Source organism: Mus caroli, unplaced genomic scaffold (assembly GCF_978045245.1).
Source record: "Mus caroli unplaced genomic scaffold, Mus_caroli_1 scaffold_4, whole genome shotgun sequence".
Lineage (NCBI taxonomy): Eukaryota > Metazoa > Chordata > Mammalia > Rodentia > Muridae > Mus > Mus caroli.
This window is the reverse complement of record NW_028227259.1, coordinates 52,903,519-52,923,835: the sequence shown is the minus strand read 5'-3', so window position 1 is coordinate 52,923,835 and position 20,317 is coordinate 52,903,519. Positions and strand designations below refer to the sequence as shown.

At 39.3% G+C, this 20,317-nt stretch overlaps 1 pseudogene; it reads right to left on the bottom strand.

Annotated features, from left to right (window-relative positions):
* Positions 1–1,551: 1,551 nt before the first annotated feature.
* LOC110295522 (cytosolic beta-glucosidase-like) overlaps positions 1,552–20,317 on the bottom strand; it is a 171,246-nt pseudogene continuing 152,480 nt past the window's right edge.

Genomic DNA, 20,317 nt, shown 5'->3' with positions numbered 1-20,317 from the left:
CCCCAGAGAATCTTAATTTGTAGTGTGTTGGATAAAGAGCTGATGTGAGACATCCTAGGACCAGTTAATAAGTACAATGAAACTTGAGGATACAGGGTAGACTGCCTCAGTTTCTCAGTCTTCAAAGAGGAGATAATACTGCCTAAATGACAGAGATGCACATGAGAAAGGTGTTCTGGAGGGAGAAATGGAACCCCTAAAGGAGTCCTGCACCTACCAGTGGTTCCCACTATACAATCTCAGCAAACCTCCAACTACAATCAATCCCATGGGCATCTTAAACACTGTTAGCTTCCAATGTAGTAAATTTCCCCTGCCTTTCTTTTGCTTACATTCATTTTGACTATTCAAAGTGTGTGTTTATTTCATGAAAATTTAAAATAGAAATCATAGAAATACAAACAGCCCAAGGTTCAGGGAACATCACAGAAGAGGAAGGGGGGAAAATGTAAGAGCCACATGAAGGGGTGCAGTTAACACTGCTGTCTTCTGGGCATTACAGGGGAACCACTCTCAGGAGCTCACTACAGCTATGTTTACCAGCGGATGATCAAGCCACCACCATCAGGTTATATTCCAGCAGAAATTCAAATTAGACTAGGTGGTTTTGATGTAGTTGTTTTGTTTTGTTAAAGACGAAGAAAGGTCACAATAGTGGGAAGAAAAGGGACTCTGTTGGAAGAGTATGTGGGAAGGAAATCAGACTGTCAATAGACTCATGGGGCATTGTATATGTGCATAAAATCTGTAATAAAATGTTTTAAAATAAATACATCATTTTTATAAACATAGAAGGATGAGGATCATGCCCTGTTTCTCACTTTGTTTTGAATTTTGTGTTACTGTGTAGCAAGAATCTGGGATTTTGTTAAATATTAACACTAATACTTTTTCTGGAGTTGTGGGTACCGCCCAGTGGTAGAGTCCTTGCCTAACGGGCACAAGGCATTGTGTTCCATCTCTGATGCTGGTAAACTAAACAAAGCAAAGAAAGATATATACCTTCCATTCAGAGCTTAATTCGCTTTATTTTTTATTATTTTCAAAATTCATTAGACAAAAGAAAAATATATATATTTAACCCATCAATGACAAAATATTTCATGAACATATTAATATATTTCATTAAATATATTATCAGTTCCTCTGTTTTACAGGATGCATTCCGTGGCCTTTAGCTTTGCTGTTTTGTGCTAAATTAAGTACTGGAAATTTTATGGATCAAACGCTAACAGAGATCTTCTCCTGAGCAAAAACAAAAACCATGTACCCAAAATAAGCAGGTCCACAGATGTACCCTTGTAGCAGTAATCTACACTTCTAAGGTTTCTGCTATGAGAGTTGCAAATAAACAGTGTATTATCTTTATAAACTCACCATTACTTATCCAGGAAATTGTTCTAAGAATTTAAATTGAAGTTTTCAAATCAATCTAAATTTTTTTAATGAAAATCGATTTCTGTGATTCTCTATTTCACTAAGATGCTTTCTGATGAAATGCAGTTAGCATGTAGAAGCTCTGACCAGATACAGCTTTAGCTTTCAGGCTTTATAACCACAGATCATTGAGAACAGAGGCAACTTGAGTCTGTCTAAGGAAACATGACCAAAGCATCCCTCAGTCCTTCCAGCGCAGAGGGGGCATTTCCCAACTGCCTTCTCTACACAGTGTCTTCCAGGCCATTGTTTCTGATGACCTTGGCATATTCCTTGGCTGCCCTGTATGGAGCTTGGGTTCTAGCAGGATCTTCAAAATCAACACGGGAGGGACCAAATAGTCTGTGGTATCTATTGTTCCACTCAAAATTATCCAGTATACTTGAAGATTGAATCCATCAATATGGATATCTGAAACATTGTTTTAAAAAAGAACCATGATAAAAACTGCATGGTACTGGTATAGTGACAGACAAGTAGACCAATGGAATAGAATTGAAGACCCAGAAATGAACCCACACACCTATGGTCACTTGGTATTTGACAAGGGAGCTAAAACCATCCAGTGGAAGAAAGACAGCATTTTCAACAAATGGTGCTGGCACAACTGGTTGTTATCATGTAGAAGAATGAGAATCGATCCATTCCTATCTCCTTGTACTAAGGTCAAGCCTAAGTGGATCAAGGAACTTCACATAAAACCACAGACACTGAAACTTATAGAGGATAAAGTGGGGAAAAGCTTTGAAGATATGGGCACAGGAGAAAAATTCTTGAATAGAACAGCAATGGCTTGTGCTGTAAGATCGAGAATTGACAACTGGGACCTCATGAAACTGCAAAGCTTCTGCAAGGCAAAAGACACCATCAATAAGACAAAAAAAACACCAACAGAGTGGGAAAGGATCTTTACCTATCCTAAATCAGATAAGGGACTAATATCCAATATATATAAAGAACTCAAGAAGGTGGACTCCAGAAAATCAAATAACCCCATTAAAAATTGGGGCTCAGAACTGAACAAAGAATTCTCATCTGAGGAATACCAAATGGCAGAGAAGCACCTGAAAAAATGTTCAACATCCTTAATCATCAGGGAAATTCAAATCAAAACAACCCTGAGATTCCACCTCACACCAGTCAGAATAGCTAAGATCAAAAATTCAGGTGACAGCAGATGCTGGCAAGGATGTGGAGAAAGAGGAACACTCCTCCAATGTTGGTGGGATTGCAAGCTTGTACAATCACTCTGGAAATCAGTCTGGTGGTTCCTCAGAAAATTGGACATAGTACTACCGGAGGATCCAGCAATACCTCTCCTGGGCATATATCCAGAAGATGTCCCAACCGGTAAGAAGGACACATGCTCCACTATGTTCATAGCAGCCTTATTTATAATAGCCAGAAGCTGGAAAAAACCCAGATACCCCTCAACAGAGGAATGGATACAGAAATTATGGTACATTTACACAATGGAGTACTACTCAGCTATTAAAAAGAATGAATTTATGAAATTCCTAGCCAAATGGATGGACCTGGAGGGCATCATCTTGAGTGAGGTAACACAATCACAAAGGAACTCACACAATATGTATTCACTGATAAGTGGATATTAGCCCAAAACTTAGGATACCCAAGATATAAGATACAATTTGCTAAACGCATGAAACTCAAGAAGAATGAAGACCAAAGTGTGGACACTCTGCCTCTTCTTAGAATTGGGAACAAAACACCCATGGAAGGAGTTACAGAGACAAACTTTGGAGCTGTGATGAAAGGATGGACCATCTAGAGACTGCCATATCCAGGGATCCATCCCATAATCAGCTTCCAAACGCTGACACCTTTGCATACAATAGCAAGATTTTGCTGAAAGGACCCAGATATAGCTGTCTCTTGTGAGATTATGCCGGGGCCTAGCAAACACAGAAGTGGATGCTCACAGTCAGCTATTGGATGGATCACAGGGCTCCCAAAGGAGAAGCTGGAGAGGGTACCCAAGGAGCTAAAGGGATCTGCAACCCTATAGGGGGAACAACATGATGAACTAACCAGTACCTCGGAGCTCTTGACTCTAGCTGCATATGTATCGAAAGATGGCCTAGTCGGCCATCACTGGAAAGAGAGGCCCATTCGACTTGCAAACTTTATATGCCCCAATACAGGGGAATGCCAGGGCCAAAAGAATGGGAATGGGTGGGTAGGGAAGTGTGGGGGGGGTATGGGGGACTTTTGGGATAGCATTGGAAATGTAATTGAGGAAAATATGTAATAAAAAATATTAAAAATTAAAAAAAAAGAACCATTAGCATTTCTGGGAAAGTTCTGAGAACAAAATGAACAATAAGTGCTGGATGCCTCTTTTTCCTGCTCTGCTAGGTATCTCTGTGGGAACAGACAAAATTCTTCTTTATCATTTTTAACCATAGAGACTCTGTCTTGAAATAAAATAAAGATAACATGGGTCCTAATGCATGTGTTAACTAGCTTGATTTAGTTATGCTACAGAATATACCTTGATCACATCCCATGCCAGAGCAAAGAGGAAATTTTGTCACTTAAAATAATCCCTCTTTCTAGTTTTCTGCTTGACCTGAGCAGGAGTTTCAGTTCAGAAGTTAAGTCATGGGCAGGCATGGGTGATAGAATGCCCAGAACCCCAGGACTCAGACGTCTCACACAGGAGGATGGGTGCAGGTTCAAGGCAAGTTTGTTTTACTTAATGAGCTGCACATGATCTTGGATCTTATCCAAAAATTAAAAGAAGTTACTTATTATTCTAATAATATAATCAGTCATTTTGACATCTGTCCCTTCTCTTAATGTACATTTTTCCAGTGCCCTTTCCAACACACACACACACACACACACACACACACACACACACACACACACACACACCGTTCCTAGTACCCAGAAGTGTATTCAGTTACAAACACCATCCACCATCAAGGTATAGCTTCTAAAAGCAAGGTAAACCCATTGGTCACTTGGACAAGATGATAGTCGCATGCCCAGGGAAGTGTGAAAATGTCCCTGTCCCTTATATTCCCATGAGCAAACTGGTACATGTCTTATAACTCTAAAATCACAAATGCCAAACTGCAAAGAGAGAGTACACAGCTCTGGCATGTCTACAGCCAAATACGGGAAGTCTAGAAACGCCATAGCAACCTCTGTTAATTGGTCACTGTAGCCCAATACCAAAGACAGGCTAGATTATAAACAATGGCCAATCATTTGTCATAATTCAAAAATGTAAGACATCCTAGATCAAGGCAATGGCAATCTCAGCATGCTGTAGAGTGCTATATCAAGGTATATTAATGACACCTTTTTGCTCTATCCTCATGCAGCAGGAAAGGCAAGTGAGCTCCATCCTGTCTTTTCATATATGGTCACTAATTCTACTGATGATGACTCCTTCTTTGCCTAATCATATCCCAAGGTCCTCATCTCATCATGTTGAGAGTTCTGACATCCACAGTAATTTTAGAGACACTCAACATGTATTCTATGTCTCACTGTTTATACCCTCCAGCTAGACTCAGAGTGCCTGAGAACTTTGAGAACCAAATAAATGACTATATACTCAACACTTGCACAACATCAACTAAACAAAAAATCTCAGCATGGAATGGGGACGGAGGCTCATGATGTCCCACACCTAGCTGAAGAGCTATTTGCAATTCATGGTGTCAAGGGGAGAGTTTTAGTTTTCTTCTGGTATGTGGATTCTGAGTGTCTATCCATGTTCCAGTAGGAGGCCTACAACTGTTCACATACACGCAGCACTAAATGAACTCAGAGTCTTAAAATATAGCATATTGATGGGGCTGGACAGATGGCTAAGTAATTAATAGCACTGAATATTCTTCCAGAGGACTCGAGTACAATTCCTAAAATCCACAGGACAGCTCAAACCTGTCTGTAACTCCAGGATCTGACATCCTCACACAGATATACATGCAGGCAAAACACCTATGAACAGTAAGTAAATAAATAAATAAATAAATAAATAAATAAATAAATAAAATATTGTCTTAGGAGGGGAAAGTTGTAGAGTGACATGGTAGAAAGCATAGATGAGAGAATGGGGTAGATTTGGTGAAAAGAGATTGTAAATATATGTCCTAAGTTTTCAAATAATAAAAAAGAAAAGAAAAATGAAAACATTGGTCCTTTGGTCCTAAACTGTACATATTAATAAATACAATATTCTCTATATAATTTTATGTGATTTTTCTAAGCTTATCATTTCTTTTCAAGCTAGAAGACCAAAGTGTAAAGAAATCTCTAAAACATTTCAGAGTGATTTTCATTGTTTGATATGGGGAATTGAGTTTATATTTCTAATTACTATTTTATGTTTCTCAGAATTCTGAAATTGTGTGACTCTTCCCTTGAGCACTTTCTGTTTGATAATCACAGTAAGCAAATTCGGTCTGTGATCCACTAAGATCTATTTCTCCATGTGGAAATCACAAGAAAAGGCTGGTTTGCTTAACAAGATGGCCACATCCCTCAATAAACAAGGAGAAAATGAACATTCATATAATGAATCAGATTTTAATTGAACTGGGAATGAGTCCTGTAGCTAGATATTTATCAAATGAAGCTCTACTTTCATTTTTTTTTCCTTTGGAATCAGTCTGTATTTTTTCAAGTTTACTATATATTGGTAGGTCTCTAAAGTGTTAAGAATTTTGTTTATAGAGTCAGATATTATGCAGACAAAATGTCCCTGACAGGCTAGTGGATATGTAACTCTAGGTACAGTTGTACAAAAAGACTAGCAAAGTGATTTGACTCAAGGGTTTTTATAAACAGTGAAGGGCAAGAATTCAACCAAGCTCTCTTATCTGTTGTAATTTGCCAACTATAATCTGGAAAATACCCTATTGTTTTGGTTTTGGTTTTGGTTTTGGTTTTGGTTTTGGTTTTGGTTTTGGTTTTGGTTTTGGTTTTGGTTTTGGTTTTGGTTTGTTTTAAGAATCCAATTTAAGTACAAAATGAGACATCTCTGTCTCAAGACTATGAAAGTCCACTACTCATATAGAAAACACTAATCTCAGTCTCCTCTTGGTAATTCAGGCTGGGGCTACGTGAGAACATGCATGCTTTCTTTCCCACTTGTAGAAATACTACTGCCCAACAAGAAAGCCTGCCAGGTACATAGCCTGACTATGTCTGCAAACACACACAGTTCCACGGATCATATATATACAGAAGGGCTGATTCATATGCTAACTCAGGGGATAAAAACGAGGCCTGCCTGCTTGGAAGGGAAAAAAGGAAATCTTGACAATTTCATTGTTAATGGCCAGGAGTGCAGCAGCAAGCACTAAACTGCCCGAGTGACACTGGTGGATGTATCTACATTGTCACTGCAGGAACACTCAAGTGGAGAATTACCTAGTTAGGTTCAAGAGCTAGCCTGCTGGAATCCTTCTCGCCAGGCCATCACTGGGAAAAATTACAAAACCACACCGGAACCTGCACGCCTCTCCTCTTCCAATCTCCTTGGGAACGGAAAGAGACCATCATCACATTTCTTGTCACCATGATTTATGAGGTCCCAGATCTTGGCAGGGAAAAAAGCACTTCTGAGAATTTGCTTTCTTTCTTTAACCAGAGTTGGAGGAAAAGTCAACACAGACCAATAGGAGTTTGGACAGCTACACAGTATGCAAGGATAAAAATGGTACCCATTGTAAAGTCAGAGTGGAATGTGGGATTACAAGACTATGGAAAGATGCGGGGATAAAAGTTTTACAGCTTGCTTCCAGTTATGCTCTTGTAGCTATAAGGAACCAACCCTCCCACCCCATGTGTGGTGTGTGTGTGTGTGTGCATGTCGTTCTCTTTGCATATATATATATATATATATATATATATGATCTGAAGGGGAAAATGGGGTAATTGAATCACAGTGGATGAGAGACAAAAGGAAGAATATCGGAAGTGGGTAAAGATGTCTGAAAAACTTACAAAGAATCATTATTACCTAAAATTATTGATAATACATAAAATTCTGTATGTACAAACAGATATATTTTATAAGAAATTTTCCCATTTGGTCTGACAATTCTCCCTCCAAACATCCACAGACAATATAAGGAAAGCATCAGCACCAGGCACGAGAAGGTGTCTTTTGAGTTGCTCATCAGGATTTATCAAGAGACTCCCCATACTTTATAGGCTATTGAGCACCACCACAGCAGGTAGAACGTAAGTTCCCATTGATGCAGACAGCGTAGAGTTCAAACACAGAGACTAGAGAAGCTGATCTAGACCTAACCTGAAAGCTTCCTCGCAGACAACTAGCTTTCATGGTACCAGAAGGTGCCAGGAAAGCTTCCAAGAGAGGGAAGAAAATAATAACCCTACCTATAAACTGTCACAACAACAACCAGCATGACACAGTAACCCTGAGGATGCAATAGTATATATTCTTTGGGCATAAAAATAGTTCTCTAAATGGTCTTAAGGCCTGATCAATAAGAAAAAAGGAAAGTCTGCTATTGCAAACCTAGCCATGTTTTCTGTAATCATAGATCTGGATAGAAAACCTACAACTGCAACTTCACTAAGCCACCATAATTCCTAACCACATTCTAAATATTGGTAATTATTCCTGCACTTAACTGTAGTTCTTTCTCCTCCCTAGTTGGAGTCTCTATTGTTGTGATGAAATACTTTCACCAGAATCAACTTGGGGAGTTGATTTCGATTGCATATCCAAAGTCACAGTCGACTGAAGGAAGTCAAGGTAGGAATACAAGCCAGGAGGAAAATTGGAGGTAGAAGCTGATGCAGAGTCTATGAAGGAGGGCTGCTTAGTGGCTTACTTCTCATGGCCTGCTCAGCCTGCATTTTTATAGAATGCAGGAACACCAGCCCAAGGGTGAAACCACCCACAATAGGCTGGGCTCTCCTCACAACAATCACTAATTTAGAAGATACACTATAGGCTGGTCTGCAGCCCGATCATATAGAGGCATTTTCTCAATAGGGTCCCTCCTCTCAGTGACTCTGGTTGTATCAAGTTATATAAAACCAGCCTGCACAAAGATCCCTTGTAAATTTTGTATTTACTGCTTCATAAAACCTATATCCTGTTATTCCTACTTTAATCCTTCATCCTCACCAATGGCCCTTTTATGCTTTGTTTTCTGTGGTAACTCACATCTGAGGATTTGGGGATGGGAACCACAGATTAGATAGAACATACAGTGTGTGTGTGTGTGTGTGTGTGTGTGTGTGTGTGTGTGTGTGTGTGTATAATATATATATATATATATATATATATATATATATATATATATATATTGGTTCTGGGTTACTTCACTCAGCATAATCTTTTTATATGCCCATCCATTTACTGCAAATTTCATTTTTTTCTTTAAAGCTGAATAGTATTTCATTGTCTATACATACCACATTTCCATTATACATTCATCTGTTGAAGGACATTTGAGTTGTTTTGATTTCCTGGTTATTGTGAAAAGGGCAGCAATGAACATTGCTGAACAGGTATCTAAAAAGTAGGAGGTTCAATTCTTTGGGAATATGCCAAGGAATGGTATAGCTGGGTTGTATGGAAGATTTAAGAAAAAATTTGAGAAAGACATTAGTAGACACTTTGCTGAACTCCAAGAACATAACAGAAATTGCTTCATTGGTGTCTAAAAAAATACATATACACAGCTGAATGAAATGTCAAAAGATAATGGAAAGTATTTAAAAACTGAATTAATAAAGAAATAGAACTGCACACTTTAATGAAGATGGAATCCAAAAAATCCCATATTCCCATTAGAAAACTCAGGGGAAAGCCTTACAAGTAGAAAGAATCCAGAAGAAGATAGAATATCAAAATTCAATGATAAAGTAGAGGAAGCCTGCAATGCTAAAGTAAACAAGGAAAGCAAATAAAAATGAAAAATTAAAAGCACAGAAAAGCAACATACATTAAATGTGGAAAATCATCAAAAGACCAAACATTTGAATTACAAGAATAGATGAGAGAAAATAATCCAAGATAAATGCCACAGACTAGGTTTTCATCTAGATCATAGAAGAAAACTTCCCTAACTAAAGTAAGACATATTCATACCAATACTATGGGGGGGGGGAAGATTGCACATGAACAGAAGGTAAGGTAAGACCACAATAACATTATGGCCATCTGCAATCCAAAGAGAGAAGCCCAGGAGAAGTTCACAACAACTGGAATCCTTAGAACCACTGGGAAACAAATTTCTGCAGATTCTAAGGCCAGTCACACTGACAATGAAGATTAATGATCACAATACTAGGTGAATGTTATATCTAACCAGACTCACCAATTGATGCCATATAGCAGTGTTTACTACAGTGTGTTTAGTGTAGTTTCAATGTCAGAGTTAGAGTGCTTGGAGCCTGGATATGTGAGAGACTCCACCAAAGGAAATTTATGCTAAAAGAAGAGGAATTTCTACAAGGCAACTCCTTCAAACCATGAATCACCACTGAAACTCCGTGGAGATGCGAAATTCTCAGTTGTACCTGAATGCACTTGACATCAACCTTCATTCTCATTCAATCCAAAGAAAGATTCCCAGTTACCATGCAGGATAGGTTAAATGGAAATCTACAAGGGGGGGGGGGCAAAGCTGTGCATGTGACATAACCTGGAAAAATGAGTATTAACAAATATAATTACAAAATCCAAGATAATGGTCCTGGATAATAGTGAGCCCTGAATGTAAAGCATCCATGTAGCAGAAGATAAAGGGAGAAGCAAAATCAGGAAGAAGATGCAAAGAAAGGTGGAGGTGCTAGCAGCTACCAGAAGACATTGAGAATCATGGAGCAAATTCTCTTCCTTAACCTCCGAAAGGGAATTCTGACCCTGCTGAAACCTTAGTTTTGGAATTCTGGTTTTTAGAACTGTAAGAGAATATATTTCTGTCGTCTTTAAGTCACTAGGTTTATGGTAATTTGCTAGCATACTCATAGAAAACTCTTTCAGAGTGGTTGCCAAATGGACTCAGAGTCCTAAACCACCCACCTGGTCTTACTGGGGGCTTACAACTCACTCTCTCTCTCTCTCTCTCTCTCTCTCTCTCTCTGTCAAAGCCAGAGAGAAATCCTTCTGGGGACACAGTTTGAGGCTGATTTTCTGGCAAATGCCCACACACTAAGTTTGAAAATGTGATTCTATGAGTTTCGTTGAACAGTACAAGTTCACTACAATCGAAGAAGAGCGTTGGCTGGGTAGCATCCTGCAGGAGACCTGGCACACTGTCTGCTTTCTCTTTCTTTGGAAAGAAATAAAGGCATTGGGATGACCTAAACAAAGAAAGATGCACAATAAGACTCTCTTTCCACTCCCCAGTTTAACATGTGTACCTGGACAGCATCTGTGAAAACACGCAAATCACCTCAACATAGGAGACCCCACCTGCAGATGGAGACTCATGGTGAAAAGAGCCACATGACCATAACTCTCTGAAAAGAGAGTCTTTGAATATCAGAGTTAATTTTTAAATATTTTATAGGAAAATGCCAATTAGCCAGAAATGAGCTCCACAGACTTCTTAATTAACTAGTATTCCTACTCTTTCTATTACACTTGGGGAGGGGGTATGCTGCAAATAGCAAGCAATTGAAGGGAATCATGGGATCATATAAAAATTCATAATTGTAAAGCTAATCTGAGACTAGGTATATGTCTGTATCAACTTCCACAGTTTCTTTTGCTGTATTAATTATGCAGTTACTTCTGTTCTGGCCAAGAAGTTGCTATTACAGGAACCAATGTTCTTCCCAGCCAGAGGTTCATCATAAAGGCTCATTCTTTCCCCCCTATCCCTTTCTCTACCCTTTTCCCTGACTTCTTTTTCTCTGGAATATGGTTTCCTTTCCTGTAAAATGGAGGTATTAGCATATCTTCATAGGCTAATGGTGAGCATTAAATAAATTAATACATATAGCTCTGGGAAAAATTCTCACTCCCTAGTAAAGCCTAACACACAGTACTTAGTGGTTGCAATTGTGGCTTTTATTGCTCTCCAAGTCTGGGAGGGTGAGAAGTGAAAATCTGTTCCATCTCTTCTTCCATCTGGTTTCCAAACACTTTCAGAGGACGTAGAGTCAGCACAAAGTGCTCAGTGCTGAGAAGCAGTGAAATCGGGTGCCAAGGGAAAGCACAGCATCTGGGACAGGGTTATGCTCTGTGGGAATGGGTCAGCTGTGGGTCAGGAGAAGAAGTCAGTACTGACATGGAACTTTGGACGATGCTTCCAGAATACAGGGTGGTCCTGCAGCTCCCCTAGTTAAGAGAAAAATGAAAGAATTAGGAGTATCCTACTTGACATTTCTAGGACAAATGGGTAGCACCTATCCTATGTTTATGAAATAAATGTGTTTCAAGCAAAAATCAAGGAATAGTGTATATAGTGATACTTTATACTCGTTTTTTTCAAAAGTCACAATTTCAGCCTATAAGTAAGGCAAGTATTCATCAAATTATTACAACATGGGCATTTAATCATAGTCTCTGAAAGGTAGAGGGGATATAAGAAACAACTATATCATTTACTGATTGCTTGAGTTGCATTTCAAATGTCCATTATGTGTTAAATCCTTTCTTTGTTACAATGAACCTGGCAGATAATATCATCATGTATAGTTTACAGAGAAGAGTCCTGGTGTCTAGGAAGGTTAAGTAACCTTTGTAAGGTTCATGCAGCAAGGAAGTGGGCTGAGACAGGAACTCAAGAGGGCAGTAGCAGCAAAGACTACATATAAAGCCTGCACAGTTAGAAGATTTATTTTAATCGGACCATATGGGATATGGCAAATGACCACTTTGCTTAATGAAATAGAGCCCATGGATCCAACAATGAGTTGGAATGACATAGTTCCCTCAGCCAAGGTAATTCTTTTCTTAGCAGAATCTGACTTTGACTGATTGTCACCAGTTGTTATTGTGTGAATGTGAAATGTTCCCCACATAGGCTGGTGTCCCTGGTGATTTAGAAGATGGGGCTACCTGGAGGAAGTAGGAGTAGGCCTTCAAGTTTATCGTCCCACCCACTTCCTGTACTTATGGCTCCCTGATATATTGAGATTCAATTAATCTCTAGTCACCATGGGCTTCCTGTCACCATGATGGATTTATATCCTCTCCAACTGTGAGCCAAAATAAATCCTTCTTCCCTTAAGTTGATTTTTGTCAGGTACTAGGTAACAGCAACAGAAGGTTTAAAAACGGATGAAGGTTTATATACTGATGGAGAATAAATGGGAATAGATGAGGGAAATATGCTGCATTGCTCAAATATATACTGTGAAGCCAGTTGATTAAACAAAACCTACCTCAACTGCTAATAGCCTAATAGAAATTGAGTGCCACAGATCCTTTTGCTTCCAAAATATTAACTTTCTTCCTGCCTCAGCAGCCACCTTATGCGGTACTAGACGCTAGACCTTACAGCTATTATCATTCTCAAGATCTGGGACTCTCTGCTTCCATCTTCACCAACATAAAGGGCTCTACCTTTATCCAGTTGTCCACCTTTTGATTAAATTCTTACATTGATGAATCCAACTGGTAGATCACATAACACTTTGGCCCACCGAAACCAGAGAAAATCTTGGAGAGAGAAAGCACAGATGTCTGGATGTCTCTTGAGTGGAACAAGTGCATTCAACCAATGTTGGGCAGTCAGATGATGTGACAGGTATTTACCACTCTAGATGAGCAAAGACCAGAGCAATCTGAGAGAAGGAATAGTGCATGTGAAAACTCAGATATAGGAGAGCCCCTGTAAGAGAGATTAAAAGAGTGATTGATTTGATGCCATCAAAAAGAATAGCAGGGAAATACCACAAGGAAGACCTAAGATTAGTTCCTCATCAAGGATGTCTCTTAGCTTTACTCCACCAGGGATAGAAAATCATTGAAGAATTTTAAGAAGGAAAGTTATTTTAGCTAATTTGCACATATAAAAGTTTACTGTGACCTCTGTAAAGAACAGATCTGAGCATGGATGGAGTGAAGTGGCAAGAACAGAGAAGGAGTAAAGCAGGCAGAGGTGATGGTAAGCAATAGGCTGAGGACAACGGGAGGGATGTAAGTGAAAACAGAAGTGAACTGGTTTGATATGTCCTCAAATTAAAGCAACAAGATTTACCAGTATGCTGACAATTTGTGAAGAAGGAGATAAAAAAGCAAAGAACAACTCCATTGAAAATTGTGTCAATCTCTGGATTAGGAAATACTGGACACAGACAGTTTTTGGCAGAGAAGCCGGGAAGACAGTGAAGCTTGGTTATAATGACCTAACACTGCTTTTCTTGACATCCAAATAGAAGATCAAGGCGCAGTCTGAGATGTTGATTTTAATTTTAGAATTTTCACACAGAGATGATAATTGAAATCACGACTGTTAAGAGGCATAAGAGAATAAGACCAAAGAAAACAACAACAACAATAAAGACAAAAAGAAAAATAAACAACAACAACAAAAAAAGAAATGTGAGCATGAGGTTGACAGAATTCTAACAACTGAAGCTGAGGCTCCAACTCTCCAGCCTATGTTCGCCACCAGAAAGGATATGGAAAGTTCCAAGTCTGAAGCATGAAGACTCAGAGATATGAAGAATCCAAGCTACTCTGGGAACTACAGTACCAGATGGTATAGAGAGCACAATATATATGGAAGTAGAAGAGTACCTTGAACCATCAGTCCCCTAAGAGCAAAACACCTTCTCTGATCTTTCAGACCTTAATTATGGATTCTGCCATTCTGCACAAGACAGCATGGTTTTCTTGGTCTTCCTAGAATGTACTGAGCACATGTAAACCTTGTGGCCTTTACGTTGACATTGACCTGCACCTACTATTATTCTTTGGTCTCATTGCTGCCATTCTACTCTTCACCCAAAGTCATCCCCATAACAGATCTTTTCTGATGCTCGAATTTAAATGATTCATAATGACCCACTCTCTTTCACATCATCCCATACTACCATTTTGAGGAATTTATTAAATAAAGGTCTTGCTTGTGCATTCGATTTTTGTTGTTCACCTTAATGAGTAGATGGATGTTTCTTGTGATTAAAAGAGACTTTATCTTTTTTTATCTTTAAAATTTAATACCATATGACCTTCTTCACTCTCCAAGGCAGATGATGGAGTATTTGTTAAAAGAAAAGTGAGGAGAGGAAGAAAGAGAAATGGAAAGGGGAGAAGAACAAGGATAAATGGGAAGATAGGAAAGATATATGGGAAAAATTGGGAAAGAATGAAGGAAGGATTGTCTTGAGATGATCTCAAAAAACCCTGGTTTCATCATCCCCATCATAGTCTTAAAATCTTAGCATGTCCAGGCTAATCAGCCCAGTGGGTTCACCCAGTAAACAATGATTTCAAGTCTCTACCTCATAAATGAATCTACTTTATCTCAATGATACTTTCTTCCATGGCAATGAATCTCTGATTCCAGGCTCAATGTGTCTATTCTACCTGTCTACCTATTAATTCCAGAGTGTACAGGTACTACCTTGGAGTTTCCCACTTTGTGATATTTCAACAAATCTTTCTTACTATCTCCACATCTGCTACTGTATATCCACTTCTAGTTCTCAATATATTTCAAAGGACCTCTGTATGTCCCTTGCAAGTGGTTCTTAGAATTCCTCATGAATGTTTTCCTATGATAATTCTAATATCTCTTGATGCTGTGGAATAGGGTCACTACTCTCTCCTAGGCCAAGTGTTGAACTTGACTGTCAATACTCTGTTATTTAGAGTCCAAAGTAGAGGTCCTGGAGAAAGAACTTTTATAATATGCTCTTATCCCTTACCTAAAGTAGAAACCTTAGAATCGCTATAATTATATAGTCCATACAAATATTGATCTACCTGCAGATTAAAAAAAAAAGGTTCCTCAACCAACTACACCACCTAAAGTAGACTTTAAATTTAGTAACCTTTAAAGAAAGCATTTGGTACATAGAAATATCAGCCAGATATTTCTACATTCATGTGAAAGGCTAAGTTCTAGGTTCCATGGTTGTATAAAAGTAATGTTGATATCATAGTATATGTAAAAAATCATGAGAAACCTTAACATGAGTGCAAACAAAAATAAGTAGCTTACTCTAAGTGTCTCATGTCTTTCAAATTATGTCTTCCCAAATCACATGCAGAATGGATGGATGAATCTTAACATTTCTTAACTTTTTCTTCCACTTCTTCCTTGATAGAATTAGCTTCTATTTCATTATATAAGTAAGATTACTTGTTTAAAGTCCAACTTGTACTCCAGACTCTGTGCCCCAGAAAGTCAGGAAGGACCTGGATTCTATATCCCTGTGCTTAATTTACACTGCTTAAAATGAATGGCTGTAAGTAGATATTATATTGGACATTTCGTCAGTAATATAAGAGCATAAGAAAGCAGTTATTAAAAAGTATAATGACTTTTTGACCAAAGTGACAGAATTCATTTCCAAATTCAACTTTTCAGAGTAATCAGGAGAAGATGTAGAACGTTCTATTCTTCCACTCAAATATTTTTATATTTGTATTTTGCATATTGGGAACCAGACTGCATTGTTGTTCCTTAATTCCTAGACCAAGTCTCTCTTCAACATTCCTATATGTATACAACCAATGCCAAATAAATCATAGCTGATGCTCCATAAGAAGCCATTGTCAGAGATGTCTATGCCACCTTCTGTCACTAACAAAGGAAGAATAAGCTCACCATACGGCTACTATAATACTCAGAGTGCCTGGGTGCAGCAGCCACCGTAATTGCTTAGAGCTACAAAGCACAAGAAGACAAGCAATAAAGAGCTGAGAAGAAAGAACACTGACACTTCTTTAAAATGCACCTGTGTATTTTTCAGTTTTCACATGCTGGCACCAAGTTCAAGCCCAGGTGGGCAATGCCTCCACCCAGACTGCCCATCCTGGCCTAATGCACAAGTCTGGCCAGTCTGCTTTTTAAGGACAAGGAAGGACATTGTTTGGTGATGTGGGCACAAGCTGTTCAGGGAAGAGACTTCGCTCAGCACATTTCAGCTCTGGAGGAAGGCTGGGCTTATTTCTGAGAGCCACATAAAATAAATAATCATGCAACTGCAGATTCATTCTGATAGGGCTTCTGACAGCTGCTCCGAGAGGTGGGTCCTTGCAAGCCCATCTTTCAACAGTGAACTGACCCAAAGATCCAGGAAAGCTCCAGACAGGACCATATGGCCGAGAATAAAAACATATTTCAAACTCTGTTTATTATGCATATCTTTCAAGGGTTCACTACTCTGTGATGAAACATTGCACCTGCAAGGCTTTAATAAGCTTCCCATGCAAGTACAATTATAAAATCACAGACACCTGAAGACTTTGGCTTCTCTGCTACTCAGACAAGCACTGCCCACTGATGACTGGTCTCATTTTTTTTAAATTATATGGGCTCGCAGCGTTTTCTAAGCTGTGATCAATACTTATTCAGAAAATAAAACTCCTTGTAGACTACAGAGTGAGAGCCATAAAATCCTGTTCTGCCTAAACTTTGGGAACACCAACATTATTACATACAAAGCTCACCAGTCTACCCAAAATCCAATGAAACAGTTCTCATGAAGTCCTGCAAAGCCAGGAGAGCATTTCATATGAACTAAGAGTGGACCTCAGTTATCATTAATACCCCTAGTGAGGCATGGTTTTTCTTAACAATTGGGTCCTAGAATTCCACATCCCTTCCAAATCTTTGAGAAGCACAGGGTTCATGATTTTCTCAATGAATATCCACTGAGAGACTATTGTGTGCTAAACTGCAGGCTATGTGTGCAGTATCCGGAGGTGATGTTCTCATTGGGAAGATGGTGTCAACAAAAACTGGTTTGAGAATACACAAAAACATGGGGTATGAAAGACACTAGGCATATGCAGACTTAACCATCCTGTAAAGGCTAGGCCAGAATCTTGAAGGAAACAGGCAGTCTGAATGGGAACTGGAAAATTACTTGGGTTCTCCAGCTAGTCATAAAAGTGATGGTATGTAGCATATCAAGGTTAGAAGAATGTACTTGCATTATCATCATTGGTCTAAGCAGTATGACACCTCTCAGGGCTCTAATTTCTATTTCTTCTCTAGCCTGAGAGTGAACAAAGCATTCATATCCAAGATTGTTCTCACAGCTTAGTGGCTGGCTACCATGTATGATCACTATATCACACTGCATTGCAATCTCTCTCTCTCTCTCTCTCTCTCTCTCTCTCTCTCTCTCTCTCTCTCTCCCCGTCCCCTCATGTGTATTATGTCTCAACCTCGCTACCCACCCTCACTCCTTCTCTCCAACTATCTCCCTCCCTCTCACCCTCTCTTCCCCCTCCTTCACTCTCTCCTTTTCTCCGTCACTCTCCTTCCCTCACTCCCTTCTTTCTCCAAACCGATAATCTAGGTGAAATTTGTAAGCTGTGTATCTTTTTGCCCAAACAATGCCCATAAGTCCCAATCTTTATTTTAGGAATGGTTTAGCCAATTTAAGTTGATTGAACCTAAAGGATCTTTGAGAGTCACAGAATGACTGTATCCTTCTGAGGGGTAAAAGAGAAACTAGTCTGTTTCTTGTAGGCTTTGAAAGACTTCTGACAACTCCATTGCAGGAGGACACAGGACACAGAATGACGCTCAAACGCTGTACCAATGCCTCATATGGAACATGTGACTGACAGCACTATGCCCAAGCAGAGTCTATTTCTATTCAACTCACTGACTTTCATATATCCACGATGGCGTTTTGGTTGGTGCATTTAAAAAGACACAAATGTTTCCATGAGGCATGAGCAAAGAGAGAGAGAGATTAGAGAATATGTAACAGGCTGGATTTCTCTTTGAAGTACAGAGAACACCATCCAGCAAATGGAGAGGGGTGTCTGCAGAACTTTAGTTTCCTCTGGCTCATAGTAGGAGAGCTCAGATCTTTACATTCCACCCTTTCACAAAATAATCACTGCCCTGGTTTCAATTGCAATACATATATTCAATGGTAAGGCACTTAACTGCAGTAGTGGAAACCCACAGACCACCTCTCCCTGCTACTGATTACATTGGAGAGCAGCTTTTGCAAATGAGCAATGGGATGAATTTGTTAGCTCCCCTTTGGAGCTAATAAAATAGCAAAATTCACATTTGCAAGGCGTTTACAGGATGCCAAGCTCAGTTTGAAGTTTCCCATGCACGAAGCACTTGCTCTTTCCTACAGCCCTATAATATAGCTCCTATTACTGTTCCCATTTTACCCAATGAGATACCTGAGGCACTGTGAAGCCATTCCATTTGCCCAAGGCCTTGCATTTGGAGTGAAACTCTAGCATAGTCTCCTCTTGCAGAATGGAGTGGATTAGCAATTTGAAGAGAATGCTTGAAGGACAGCTATCTCACCCTATTTTCATTAAGTATAAAAGTTAGTCTTGCATTCAATCAATATCTATTGCTTTTCTCCCAAGCTACAGGGAATATAGGAACAAATAGGGTGATAACCCTTCCTGTCTTCAAGGGCTCCTCTATGAAAGAAGAGACATGTCAAGGAGCAGCTGTAGTGCAGTGATCTGATGAAAACGCTGTGTCCTGCAAGGGCAAAACAAGAAACTCCTAGTTTAGAAAAAGTTTTGGAGAAAAGGAACAACCACAGAATGCTTCTTAATCCATTTAATTTTATTTTTGAGAATTTCATATATGAATTTGCATCATTTTCCCTCTCTCCCCTTTCAACTTCTCTCATGCCTTGTCTACTCCTCCTAAAATTAGTGAGTTCTTCTATAATTGTTATTAATACATACATATTTACATATCTTTATACCACATGTAAATATATATAAAAATCCAATGTGCTGAGTCCATTTAGTTTTGCTTATATGTATATGCATTTAGAGTTGACCATTTGGTAATTGATAGGGGTATCATCCATGAAAACTACTGATTAATCCTTTCTCAGAACTTATTATTTGCCTGTAGTTCTTCATCTGTGGATAGGCCCAGCCCTGTTAGAGTTCTCCCATCCATGCTGGTATGTCAACTGGTGCCTGTCATTGTACAGGTCTTGATTTGTTTGTTTGTTTTATTTTTATTATTGAATATTTTATTTATTTACATTTCAAATGTTATCCCCTTTCCCGGTTTCCCCACAGCAAATGCCCTATTCCCTTACCCCTCCCCCTGCCTCTATGAAGGTGACCCCCCCCCCACCGGAACTACCCACTCTCACCTCACTGCCCTGGCTTTCTCCTACACTGGAGCATTGAGCCTTCAGTCTTGTTTAGACAGCATATTAAGATTTCATGGTTTTGTCCATCAATTGCATACACTAGCAAGAGTTTGCTGAAAGGACCCTGATATAGCTGTCTCTTGTGAGACTATGCAGGGGCCTAGCAAACACATAAGTGGATGCTCACAGTCAGCTATTGGATGGATCACAGGGCCCCCAATGAAGGAGCTAGAGAAAGTACCCAAAGAGCTAAAGAGATCTGCAACCCTATAGGTCGAACTACATTATGAACTAACCAGTACCCCTGAGCTCTTGACTCTAGCTGCATATGTATAAAAGATGGCCTAGTCGGCCATCACTGGAAAGAGAGGCCCATTGGACATGCAAACTTTATATGCCCCAGTACAGGGGAGCGCCAGGGCCAAAAAATGGGAATGGGTGGGTAGGGAAGTGGGGGGGGGCATATGGGGGACTTTTGGGATAGCATTGGAAATGTAATTGAGGAAAATACCTAATAAAAAATACTTTAAAAATGAAAACAAAAAGATTTCATCGGTGCAGCTTCCCTATCTTATTCATAAGAAACTATTTCACAGCAGACATACTG